General features: G+C 44.9%; 1 protein-coding gene across 1 annotated transcript in view; it reads right to left on the bottom strand.

The window, feature by feature from the left end:
- LOC132830871 (src kinase-associated phosphoprotein 1-like) overlaps nt 1–13,836 on the bottom strand; it is a 369,860-nt gene that overhangs the window by 331,749 nt on the left and 24,275 nt on the right. The gene's annotated exons all lie outside the window — the stretch shown is intronic.

Here is a 13,836-nt window from a genome sequence, read left to right as displayed (position 1 = left end):
ATCATAATGTTTTTTTTGTGATATTGCTGACTGCAATCCAGACAGGTCTCAACTTTCCAATTGTCAGTTCTCAGCCCTCACGTCGTTGTCTTGCATTTTTGCCTGATGTTTTTGACCTTTTCATAAAGAGGGTGAAGTTGTCACACAGCTGGATTCAAAAATGCACCAAATGGGTTTTCAGTCAAAGATAATGACTGCAGAGTTTCTGCAGCCGAGAGAATCTTACTGGCTTAACTCTCTTCCCCCTTCCATTTGAGATCTGGCAATTCATTCACACCCACTGCAAGATGCTGAAGCTGAAAAGTTTAGCAATTGGTCCAGGCATTTAGGAATTGTAGTTATGAAGATTACGGAGAAAAGCTGGGAGTGTTCTCTTGAAGAGAAGGCTGAGTGGAAATCTGATTGAAGTTTTCAAACTTATGAGGGGTCTAGACAGAGTAAGTAGGGAAATAAGTCTTCCCACACACACACACAAGGGTTGAGAATGAGAGGGCAAATCGTTAGAATGATCAGTAAAACCAAATGTGACATGAGGAAAAGAATTATTTTCATGTAACAAGTGGAATTCAGTGCAAGAAAGCAAGCTTAATCAAGGAGGATGTGGGGGGGGAATTGGATTATCATTGGAAAACGAACAAAATGCAGTTACAGAGAGAAGGGAAGAGGATGGCATTTGGTGAGAAGCTCATTCAGAGAGCTGCCACAAACATGATGCACTGAATGTCCATTTTCTATGCTGTGATCTTGGGGAGCTCATTGTCACAGGAAAAAACCTCATACAAGTGGAAATCATTGCAGGTTTGATTCTAGAAAGTTCCAAGGCCGACAAGATTGTTCAAGTTACATTTGGCAGTTAGCTCAAAGCAGAGGCACTGGATAAACACTCAGGCTGAAGAGCAAAATTAAATCTATGGCCTCCTGCCATTACCTGGTGCTATACAGATTTAGTGCAACATTTACAAATGATATTGAACAATTCACAAGAATATGATAATATTGGTCAGAGATATGCCTTTTCAGGATTCCATTTAATTCAATCTTCCTTGCCCAGTCCAAGCACTGGAGGGTCTGATGTGACACTGGGGGACACTCGCCTGAGGAGCTCAGTCGGTATAGCACCAGACTTTTAACCCGAAGCTGCAGGCCGTAAACCACCAACTGGACGCTGGTTTTGGGAGGCGAGCTAGCTCAGTTGGCTAGGCAGCTGGTTTGTGATGCAGAGTGACAGCTACAGCATGGGCTCAGTTCACACAACAGCTGAGGTCACCACGAAGGTCACACCTCCTCAACCTCACCTGATCACCTGAGGCATGGTGACCCTCAGATTAAATCACCACCGGTCAACTCCCTCTAATGAGAGAGCAGCCCTATGGTCCTCTGGCACTATGGCAACTTTACCTTCACTCTGGGAAAGTGTTACACTGCGAGAGCTGCTGTATGTCACAGAATGTGTTAACTCCTGAGACTCTGTCCATCCGAACAGTGGATCCTGTTCCATCATTCTGAAGAGCAAGTCATTCTCCCTGGGATCCTGGCCAATAATTTCCACTCAACCAAAACAGGTTATCTGGCCATAAGCACACAAATCCTTGCTCTGCACAGATGTGGGAAACACAACAATCAGATAACTAGAATTCCATAATATCTCATAGATGCCATAAAAGGGTCTAAATAATAATGTCTTTTCCCCACTATTTGTCAAGAGATATTGACAATGAGGTTGGAGTGTATGAACGTCTCAACTCAATCAGCTATAGGCACTGATCCACTGAGCTCTGCCAACCGCAGTTCAATGCAAACAGTCCCCTTCACTCAAAGCCACAGGAGCTGCTGACCAGTGGAAATTTAAAAGAATTCTCATTAGTGCAGTAGAATGTGCTATTTTGAGCTGCACAGTCATAATAAAGAAAGCTGCAGCATTGGTCACATGGTCAATGCTGACCAAAGATCACTTTTAGGTGACTTTTAAGAAACAAAAGGTAGAATATCTATCCTGTCATGCAGACAGCAGAAAGTCAAAAAAGGAATTAAATCATTGATAACTTTTACAATTATAGGAAAGGTACTATTGAACATGAAAGGGTGCAGAAAAGACTAACAAGGAAGTTGCCAGGGTTGGAGGGTTTGAATTATACGAAGAGGCTGAACAGGCTGGGGCTGTTTTCCCTGGAGCGTCGGAGGCTGAGGGGTAACCTTATAGAGGTTTATAAAATCATGAGCTGCATGGATAGGGTAAATAGACAAGATCTTTTCTCTGGGGTAGGGGAGTCCACAACTAGAGGCCATAGGTTTAGGGTGAGAGGGGAAAAATTTAAAAGGGACCTGAGGGGTAACATTTTCATGCAGAGGGTGGTGTATGCATGGAATGAGCTGCCAGAGGAAGTGGTGGAGGCTGGTATGATTACGACATTTAAAAGGCATCTGGACATTTAGGAAGGGTTTTGAGGGATATGGGCCCAATGCTGGCAAATGGGACTAGATTTATTTAGGATATCTGGTCGATATGGATGAGTTGGACCAAGGAGTATGTTTCCATGCTGTAAAATTCTATGACTGTTTGCCACAATCGGGTAGGAGTGATAGGAGAATCCTACCTCCATTGCTGGATCATAAAATAAGGTACCCAATGGTAATAACCTGAAATGGTTTAATCATTAAATGGTTGACTGTAATGTCTAGTCTTTTCAAATACGTTATATTAAAGAAAACATATATAGCACAGGTCATATCAGGCTCCATGGTTAATATCAAACTATGATGTCCTCAAAGCAGAGTTTAGGAAATCGCACAATGATAATATTCTCACTCAAAAAAAGCAGCTCAACACCAAATCTGTGTCCTCAGATTTGCCCGAAAGAAGCTCCCGGCACACAAGTTGACATGTGTATCAGAGCTCCTGTGCTGAGGAAAGAGATTAGGAATTTTACTTGTAACAAAGATTTAAAAAAGGCTAACAATGTGTTGCATTTTTAAACAGATCTTGCTCTTACCAGGACAGAGACAAGAATACCAAATCCCAAAAAGGAACAATTCACATTGTATGAGGAGAGAGTGTGCTGATTGGTTGGTCAAGGCAATCAGAGCCCACTCGCTAATCCCACAGACAATGTCCAGCAAGATGAAAAATAGTATCTCCACACCCCATCTCTAAAATGAAGAACCTTTTCTATAAATGTAGTTGCAGAATTATTCTTCTTAAACACACATTCTGCACTGAAAAGCAGTGAACCTGGGCCAAAACAATTCTAATTAAACCTACAGATCAGCACCTTTGTGTTGATCTCCACCATTTCCCAAAGGAACTAAATTCCTTTCCCACTTCTTTGACTGTGCAGATTGAGGCATGTTGAGTTGTGTTAGTTCATCGGAGTTAAATGAGTACAACAAATCTATTGAACTAGCTTCAAAAGTAACATAATAGATCAATTATTTCTTTCCATGTGGAATCAAATGCTAAAAAGCAATTAATAAAAGAATCCTATACCTTTCAAAGACAAAGTTAAAAATCACAACACTACGTTATAGTCCAACAGGTTTATTTGGTAGCACTAGCACCTATTGGACTATAACCTGATGTTGTGTGATTTTTAACTTTGTACACCCCAGTCCAACACCAGCACCTCCAAATCATGACTTGCAAAGGTAAGGTAATCTGACAGGTTCGGTTGGGAACAGGTCTTAAGGATTGAGGGATAGATCTGGGTACAATTAATTATAATTACTGTCCCAGGACACAGAAAAACTGGAATCCATTTCTTGATACACTGCACGCTACACCACTCTGTAACAGCAGGGTCAGAAGTCACACAACACCAAGTTATAGTCCAAAAGTCAGGTTATAGTCAGGTGAAGCGGAAGGAAGCACACAGGTTGTACCTGATGAAGGGGCAGTGCTCCGAAAGTTTGTGATTGCAAATAAACCTGTTGGACTATAACCTGGTGTTCTGTGACTTCTGACTTTGTCCACCCCAGTCCAACACCAGCACTTCCACATCATCACTGTAGATTGACCACATATCGCTATTGCCTGAAATATGTGCCAACTGGAAAAAGCTTTTTCTAAAAAAAATTCTTCCCCCATCCTGTTAATAAAAGCCTCAAGGGCAAAGAAATTTACAGGTCAGCAGAAAAACACAGTGGTACATTGTAAATACAGGTTTGCTAGCATGTAACACCAAAATAATGATGAGGCGACTGGAATAAATCACCGATTTGAAAACCCAACAAAACACATGTTTGTTCCTTAGAAACCACTAATCAAACTTCTAATGCCTGTTGGCAGCAGTTGATAAAACCACTTGTGTAGCCTATTTCATCTCCTGCAGTCCCAACATTCCATCAAATTTACAGCCGTAACATATTATCCCATTTACTGGCCTCCACAGGATGAACTCAGCCTTTTGGCTGGGATCCTTCTAAATTTCACTCACTTGGGACATTTTTTAAAACTAAAAATAATGAAAACTGATATTCCATCATGGTATTAGGAATAAATTTGTACTAGTGGAACAAGACCTGACAAAAATTTCGAAACTCGCAAAAACAATTAACGCCCGCAAAATATGAAAGTCAATCGCGACCATCAATCGTTGTTTTAAGGGGAACGGGGAAGAGGGGCAGTGGTGAGTTAAGCAGGTAGTGAGTGTGCCTGGAGCAAAGGTCAAGGGAGTGCTGCTGGTGATAAAGGAGTTATAGAGATGTAAAATAGGTGCAAATGGTTGGAGTGAAAAAGGAGAACATAGGCTGAGAGCAAAGTCTCCAAAACACAGTTACGATCGGAATTTAAGTTATTACCAAACAACATAGATCCTAGACAGGAACCTGGCTTGATACAGGATACGTTTATTTATTTTCACTTTAATAAACTGGTCTGTTAGTGAAACAATTTTGCTTTCACAATAAAACAGAAGCTTATGAATAAAAGAAAATAAAATAAACTAAACAATTTACTTGTGACACAAATTCAAAGAATTAAACACGGTAAAAGTATAATCCCATTAGCCTAAAACACTACTCATACAACACTCATATCAGTGTCCCTGTATCTAGAACTCTGGAGGTTTAAGTTATTTGTGACTTCAACTTTTGGACTGGAATTGCAGACAGTTCCAGGAAGAAGCTATGAAACACCAGAGTTTGAACATACTCAGCTTTAAGTAACTCCATCACAACATGAACAAGACATGGCCAGGGAAGGGTGGGGGAACAATGGAGACAGAAGTCAGGCTTAGAAGCAGTAGAATTCAATATTGACTCCTATAGACTGTAAGGTGTCCAAGCAAAACATGAGCGTATGCTTCTGCAGCTTGTGTTGAGATTCACTGCAACACTGTCAGCAGGCTCAAGATGGAAATGTTAGCATTAGAGCAAGGTGGTTTATTGAAATGGCAAGCAACTGAAAAGGCAAGGTCCAGTGGATAGAGTGGAGGTATCCTGCAAAGCAGTCACCCAGTTTGTGTTTGATTTTGCCAATGTATTGGAGACTGCATTGTGAGCAGCAGGATGCAGTGTATTAGATTGAATAAAAGTACCAGTAAAACGTGGCGTCCATCTGGACAGCGTGTTTGGGAACTCGGACAGTGAGAAGGAGGAGGTGAATGGTCAAGTGTGGTGGAAATGGCAAAAGACGGCCCTTTGAACGTAGAGACTGATGGGCTGGTAAGTGAGGACAAGGAGAACCTATCATTGTTCTGGAGTAAGGGGAAGGAGTGAGGACAGAAATGTGGAAGAGGAGTTGGACACAACAGACGGCCCGGTCAATGACTCAGGGGATTCTTGGTGAGGAGAAAGGTCATGTTGGAGGCAATGTGGTGGAAGGTGACAGATAGATGTGACAGAGAGAGAGGGACTGGGAGAATGAAATGGAATCATTGCAGGAAGCATCGTACCTGCCCCACTTCGTTTTTCTTTCAGATTTCCAGTATCCACAGTATTTTGCTTTCATTAAGTATTCATTGCCATTTTCTCTGGGAAGGGTGATGTTAAGCCACCTCCATGAGGACAACAGAACAGCTTCATGTGCCAACAGACAGTCGCTGAGTCAAGCTTTTTGTAAGAATTGTTTCATGGGGAGAAAGGGAGGTCACTGACCATTGTAATCACCCTGGGGAAGAGGAATGGGAGCTGCTTTCTGGAGCTGCTGCATCCATTGGGAAAGGGGGTTAGGAACCCCTATACCGCAGTTAGGAAGCTGCTGTAATTGTGATCTGTGAAGGAATGGTAATTACAGCTCCAAGTCAAGCATACTACATGGCTGGAGTTTGAAGATGGTGTTTATAATGATTGGAACGAGGTCAGCCAGGTGAACCTCAGAGACTATGAGTTCCCTGATTGGACTGGACTAACAGCCCCAATCAGGGAGTCCTGGCTGACAGATATAAACAGGGGTGTTGGAGGTTCTGCTCACTCTAGGAGCCAGCTCTGTCACGTACTGAGCACATGTAAATACAGGGTGACTTGCTGTTGGGATACTGGTCTCTATGGAGTTATTTGTGTTCCTAGGTGTCTACTGCCCTTGTCCTTCTCAGTGGTAGATGCAGCCTGTTTGGAAGTTTTTAGATTAGATTTGATCCCCTACAGTGTGGAAACTGGCCCTTCAGCCCAACAAGTCCACACCGACCCTCCGAAGAGTAACCCACCCAGACCCATTCCCCTCTGACTAATGCACCTAACACTATGGACAATTTAGCATAACGGTGGGACGGTGGGAGGAAACCGGAGCACCCAGAGGAAACCCACGCAGACACTGAGAGAATGTGCAAACTCCACACAGACAGTCACTCGAGGCTAGAATTGAACCTGGGACCCTGGTGCTGTGAGGTAGCAGTACTAACCACTGAGCCACCGTGCAATCCATTATTTCATGGGATGTGGGTATCATTGGGTAGGCCAGCATTTACTGCCCACCCATTGTTGCCCAGAGGGTAGTTAAAGATCAGCCAGATTGCTGCAAGTCTGGAGTCACATGTGGCTCAGACCTTGGCCTTCAACCTCCCCCAGTTACTTCAGCTTATTGATGGTGTGCCTCAGATTTAAACACACACACACACACACACACACACACACACACACACACACATACATACATACATACATACACTGACTGACAGACACACGTGCACAGACAGACAGGGGTCTCTCTGCACTGGTGGGCTGGTGAACATGACATGACGTGACACTGCCTTAGGGGGTGGCAGGACCCTTGTTCTCCGACTACCTCAGTGTGATTTGGAGTGAGAGAACACAATTTGGGGCAGCCCTGTGGCCCAGTTGTTAACACTGCTGCCTTACAGCACCATGGACCCGGATTCGATTCCACTCTCAGACGACTGATTGTGTGGAGTTTGCATGTTCGCCCCATGTCTGTGTGGGTTACCTCTCACAGTCCAAAGATGTGGAGGTTGGGTGAATTGGCCACGGGAAATTGCCCTGTAGTGCCCAGGGATCTGCAGGCTCGATGGATTGGAAATGGGAAATGCAAGGAGAGAGTAGGGGTTGGGTCTGGGAGGGATGCTCTTTGGTGTGGATTTGATGGACCAAATGGCCTGTTCCCACACTGTAGGGGTTCTATTCTAATTAATAACAGTAAACTCCTTTCCCATTTCCTCACCCAAGTGGCACTCAGACCTCCACATCTCTGTCAATGGATATGTATCCCGTCACCAAGTCACCCTGTATTTACATGTGCTCTCCTTTGGGCACCTGTCCTCACCAAGGCAGTAGCCGTGCCAAGCTTATCAGCAATCCCACAAGAAGCCTAGTGTCTGACTCAAGGCCTTCACTTTAACGGAGATGATGTACATTCCAAAAGGTCTTCAGCCAGCATTGAGAGCCATCATGGTCATGGGATTCAAGGTAATAGCTTCTCCAGAGAGAAAAATCACATGGAGGGCACAAATTCCACAAGCTTATGCCTTCTCGTTAAACTCAAGTGGGATTCATAGATGGATGGACATCTCTCTGACACTGTCCCCATGACCTGTCCTACCTGCCAATCTCCCTTCCCACCTATCCGCTGACCTATCACCTCCACGCCCCACCCCCATTCACCTATTGTACCCTTTGCTGACCTATCACCTCCAGCCCCACCCCCACCATTTATCTCTCCACTCTGGAGGCTCCCTGCCTCTTTTCCTGATGAAGGGTTTTTGCCCGAAATGTCGATTTTCCTGCTCCTTGGATGCTGCCTGACCTGCTGTGCATTCCAGCACCACTCTAATCTAAACTCTCACCTCTCTGAGATACAGCCCTGCTTCTGACAGAAAATGCAACAGCCCTCCGTATGCTCATGCTGCTACACGCGAAGCAAGGATCAGTCACTTTGGTAGACAGAAGAGGCTGTTGCCATATGCCTGTGTGGTTTGAATGAGGGTGACCTCCCCTGCAGCCTCCATCTTGTCTTATATACGCAAGTAGTACAACCATCTTCTTCCTATCTCTGAGAATCGCTCCCCCTTTACCTTGGAACCCAGCAGAAAGCCCGAAAGGATGATGAACTGTGAAAGCTGCCAATTTCTTGGCCCTTGTTCTCTGGTCAGTTCTTTGGTAGCTTGGAGATTGCAGTTAAGTGAAAAACTCCTGCCTATTGGCTTTCAGCATAGTGCCAGCAATTACAGCAATCACTGCTGATACTGACTTAGCTGCCTGACCCCAGCACCAGCATAGTTCCCAATGAGGGCCGCAAAATAGCCATTGCTTCTGGTGCCAACAGCAGGACTGTCCATGTCCTGCCTACCTTCTCACCACACTGACCAGGTCTCCGGGGGGGATGGAGGTGGGAGAGGGGTTAACACTTCAGGATAACAATAGCTTATGCTATTTAGGATAGCAAAGAGAAGAAATTGTGTCACACAGAGGATTGAGAGATCTTTCAAATTTTCTATCCAAGAGAGTCAATAATGCTCCATTGTTGAATATTTAAAAGTCCAAGATGATCCTAAAATGAGGATGTGGGTCCACATTGACTGTTCAGAATGTGAGGAGGGTGAGGAACAGCAGCAAGTGGAAACTACGTAGAGTCTGAGTGGTGTGGAGACGCCACCATCTCACCTGCCCTAAACCTTTTGAAACAGTGAGTTGAGCTCCATTGCTGCCTACCATGTTCACAGTTCCAGCCACACCCGGTTTGTTTTGTAATGTTGACCTCTCTCCCACCTACAGAATCTGGAGGGCGACACAACTATGGGATGCTACATCGAGACATAACACCCACACTATCACATTTGTTCTCCTGTTTGGTTCAATTCAAATTAAAATGATCAAAATGGAGTCACCTGAACTGCTCTTGGGATTCCTTTAAAATAAGCAACCTTCTGTTGGCGACTCAACTGCCATCATGCTCACATTCTTACAGAGCAGGAAATCCAAAAGTAAGATTAATGCCATGATCATGGTAAACAGCCAGGGTAAAGCCTGCTCCATTAACTACTGCCTTCCTTGACCATTGTACTAATGAGTTCTAACAGGAGACTCTAACCTCACCTCTAAAGTGAACTTTAAAGTCAACTGGAAGGGTAGGATGGGAGTCTTGAATTATGCCCAAACAAGATCCCTTCCCATCAACATCTTGATGCTAAATAAAAGTTGGATCTTTCAGACATTGTATGGAATTTATTGCCTATCCAGAATTACCCAGATTGTGACAAGAGCTCACCACTGGAGTTACATGGAGGTTGGACTCTGTTCAGGTTCCCTTCCCTGAAGTGCTTTAAATGAGCCCATTAGGTTTTTATGATAGCCCAAACACATTCGTGGTCAATTCCGCAAATTAACAGATTTCTTTAATTCAATTTCAGAGCCACCCATTGAGAGGTTTAAACTTACAACCTGAGGCTGTGTGTTTAGTGCAAGAACCATTAGGCTTCCATGTCCTCTATTGCAATAAACCATTCATCATCGAGCCGTAATCCCCTTTTGAAGAAAGTTTTTTAACATTGTATAAAGCATGTTGATTGAAAAACTTACTGTGTTGAATTAGTCAGAGTGCTGGCATAACTCAAAAATTTGTACATTGTCCAAAAATTACAGCAAACTTGAGGCAGGGAGAAAAGGGAGCAATTATTGTTGAATTACTTGACCTTCCTGGCAAAAGCGGTGACCCAAAATTAGAATAATATTTCAAAACCTCAACAAAATGAGGCATACCAAATGTCAGCTCAACAAGTTAATATTTTTATGGACAGGAATTTCATTTGGAGCACCACTGCCAAACCATGTGATAGTAATTTAAGCAACAGATGAAAGTTGTTAATGCGTGTGAAGCGAGTGATTGGTCAAAGCTTGGCAGTTTCTTCCTCCTTACTGAGAAAACACGTACATGTGCAATGTCCTGTGCACAGTAGGCTGCAGAGTTTATAGGGCAGCACTTTGTGTTTTTAAACAAGTGAAGCACAAGCCCAATATTAAACCCCACCACGACAAGTGGATGGGTGTGGGGTGGGGAGCAGGTCACCATTATTTTGTGGAACGCAACTTAGAAATTATAACAGTGGATAGTATGAATATTTTGGGATGCACGTTAACACTTAAATAGCTTCCATCAGGAAAAGAATACCGACAGGGTATTCAAAAATAGAGTTTAATGGCATGTAACTCGCAGTAAACACAGCTAGACATACATTCAGCTTTGCTTCCCTGTCTCTGGCATTCCTACATGGCATTATCCTGTTGATTCAGCACAGAGGTATGGTGGTCTGCTGGCACATTTCATTTCCTCATGACCAATAGGCTCCGACAGGTTACAATGGGCCCTGCCACAGGGTCATCCGTCTGGCCTTGATGAGGGGCAGACTGCAGTGGTTGGAAAAGGTCAGGTGCTGATTGGTGTGTGTGTGTGTGTCAACAGTTAAGAGGTGCCAACACATGATTTCACCATTCTCCCTCTCCTGGAACAGAAGGGATCAAATTCTTTCTCTACCGGAGATTAGGAAATGTCAGACAACTACGTCTGGTCCCTCTACCAACTTGCAGACGGCAACAGATGACATGCTGCTCCTGGACAAAGTCTACAAGGTCATGCACTGAGACAGTGTATATGGAGAACCAACACGCAAAAGATAATCGGTTTCTTAAAATGGAAAGAACAGAGCTGTGATACCTCTCCATAAATGTTGGAGTTGGAGGTGGAGTCCTTTGCCTCCTGTGCTCAGAAGGTGTCTGACAGTGAAGAACTGCAGAGTGGCCGTGAATAATGCTTCATTGACAAATCGGATCAGCATCTGTGCCCCTGATCAGATTCTGGAGAGTGCTGTGCCCACTGTCACAGACACTTCCAGATGCCAGGAGAAAGACAGGACTGCAGATGCTGGAGATCAGGGTCGAAAAGTGGGGCACTGGAAAAGCACAGCAGATAATACAACATCCGAGGAGCAGGAGAATCAACTTTTCGGGCATGAGCCCTTCATCAGGAATGTGGGGGGGGTTAAGGGTGGGGGGCTGAGAGATAAATCGGAGTGTGGCGGTGAGGTTGGGAGGGGGAAGGTAGCTGGGAATGCGATAGTTAAATGCAGGTGGGGGGTGATGGTGCTAGGTCAGCGGGGAGGGTGGAATGGATAGGTGGGAAGGAAGATGATGGACATGTAGGACAGTTCAAGAGGGTGGTGCTGAGTTCGAGGGTTGGATCTGGGATGAGTTGAGGGAAGGGGAGAAGAGGAAACTGGTGAAATCGATGTTGATGCTGTGTGATTGGAGGATCTTAAAGGCAAAAGTGAGAAGTTCTTCCGCCATGTGTCAGGTGGCTTGGATTTGGCAGTAGGGGAGGCCCAGGACTTGCATGTCCTTGGCAGAGTGGGAGAAGGAGTTGAAGTGGTCAGCCCCAGGGCAGTGGGGTTGTTTGGTGCGTGTGTCTCAGGGATGTTCCCTGAAACATTCCATGAGTTGGGGTCCTGTTTACCCGATGCAGAGGAGACCACATCGAGAGCAATGGACACAGTAGATAAGGTGTTTGGATGTACACTTTCAGATGCTCCTGTCACCACTGTGTTTATCTGTGCTCTTTCACCAGGTGTCTAACTGTCAAGGGAGCCATTGATCTTCTGGTACCAATAGACAATAGGTGCAGGAGTAGGCCATTCAGCCCTTCGAGCCTGCACCGCCATTCAATATGATCATGGCTGATCATTCCTGATCAGTATCCGCTTCCTGCCTTATCTCCATAACCCTTGATTCCACTATCTTTGAGAGCTCTATCCAACTCTTTCTTAAATGAATCCAGAGACTGGGCCTCCACTGCCCTCTGGGGCAGAGCATTCCACACAGCCACCACTCTCTGGGTGAAGAAGTTTCTCCTCATCTCTGTCCTAAATGGCCTACCCCGTATTTGTAAGCCGTGTCCTCTGGTTCGGCACTCACCCATCAGCGGAAACATGTTTCCTGCTGCCAGAGTGTCCAATCCTACAGGTTATGATGTACACCTTTGGGAGGATTGAGCTCCTGAGTTCTCCACAATGGGCATAGGCTGACATTCTTCATATGATGTCCCCCCACAGAACAGGAGACATTGTTTAGTTATGCAAGTGCAGAAAAACATCGAGTGAAGAGGACTGTCTTGGAGAGTTTCGCACTCTGTGACAAGTTACAGTCAACTACTCTTGCCAACACCGATTTCACAAGGTTGCAAGTATGCAACTAATCATAGAATCATACAGTACAGAGAGACCCTTCAGCCCATCGAGTCTGCACCAACTAAAGTACATTACTACCTACACTAAGGTCACCTTCTTGCATTCGGCCCATGTTCCTGATGTTATGGCACCTCAGGAGCTTATCCAATACTTTTTAAAGGTTGTGAGGTTATCCACCTCAACTACCCTCCCAGGCAGTGTATCTCAGACCCCCAACATGTCCACTTTCCAATGTTCCTACAACTACTGGATAATAACCGTGAAGTGTCTCTTTCCTCACTTCTTGGCCAATGCCAATGCAGAAATGGTTGCTAGACATACAACCATTTATTAATCCATGTAGAGTAGAGTAGCTTTTTTTGTCATTTCTACCTTTTGTAACTGATACAGTAAAAATGAGACAGCGTTTCTCCAAGACTGAGGACCTGAGTTTTCTAACTGAGGAAAGGGGGACACAGGTATCAGAAAAGTGCTGGTGTCATGTTTGGAGTTGCACTGAAGATTGAGGAGATGTCAGATTGGGCAAGGTTTGGTGAGGATTCACAATGGAGTGCGACAGGTGAGCAATTACATCAGGCCCAGATTCGGGGGGAGGCTGAAAGTAAAGGCACTGTGAAGAGATCGAAGATTAGTATTTGCTTAGCAAGACAGCAAGGACATGTGCACAACAGGATGGAAGTGAATTTGCAGGTTTGTCACCTTTGCTGACAAGATACACTGTCTGAGACACTCCCCACAATGAAACCGAATATTCATTATGATCAAACACCAACTCACTTCCAGCAGCTTCTGATGATATCTTTTATCCTCAGCCATATCCGCCACCTACAATCAGACCCCACCACCAGAGATATATTTCCCTTCCCACCACTATCAGCATTTTGCAGAGAACATTCCCTCCACGACTCCCTCGTTAGGTCCATGCCCCACCCCACCAACCATTCCCAATACCTTCCCTTGCTGCCGCATGAGGTGTTAAACCTACGCCCACACTTCCCCCCTGACCACCATCCATGACCCCAAAGGATTTATTCACATCCGGCAGAGATTTTCCTGCACACTCAAACATCTCATCTACTGTGTCCATTGCTCTCGATGTGATCTCCTCTACACTGGGGAGACAGGATGCCAACTTGCGGAATATTGCAGGGAACATTTCTGGGACACACACACCGCCCTGTGGCCGACCACTTCAACTCCCCCTCCCACTCCACCA

Source organism: Hemiscyllium ocellatum, chromosome 32 (assembly GCF_020745735.1).
Source record: "Hemiscyllium ocellatum isolate sHemOce1 chromosome 32, sHemOce1.pat.X.cur, whole genome shotgun sequence".
Taxonomy (NCBI): Eukaryota; Metazoa; Chordata; class Chondrichthyes; order Orectolobiformes; family Hemiscylliidae; genus Hemiscyllium; species Hemiscyllium ocellatum.
The sequence above is the reverse complement of the archived record's forward strand: the minus strand, read 5'-3'. Positions and strand labels throughout refer to the sequence as shown.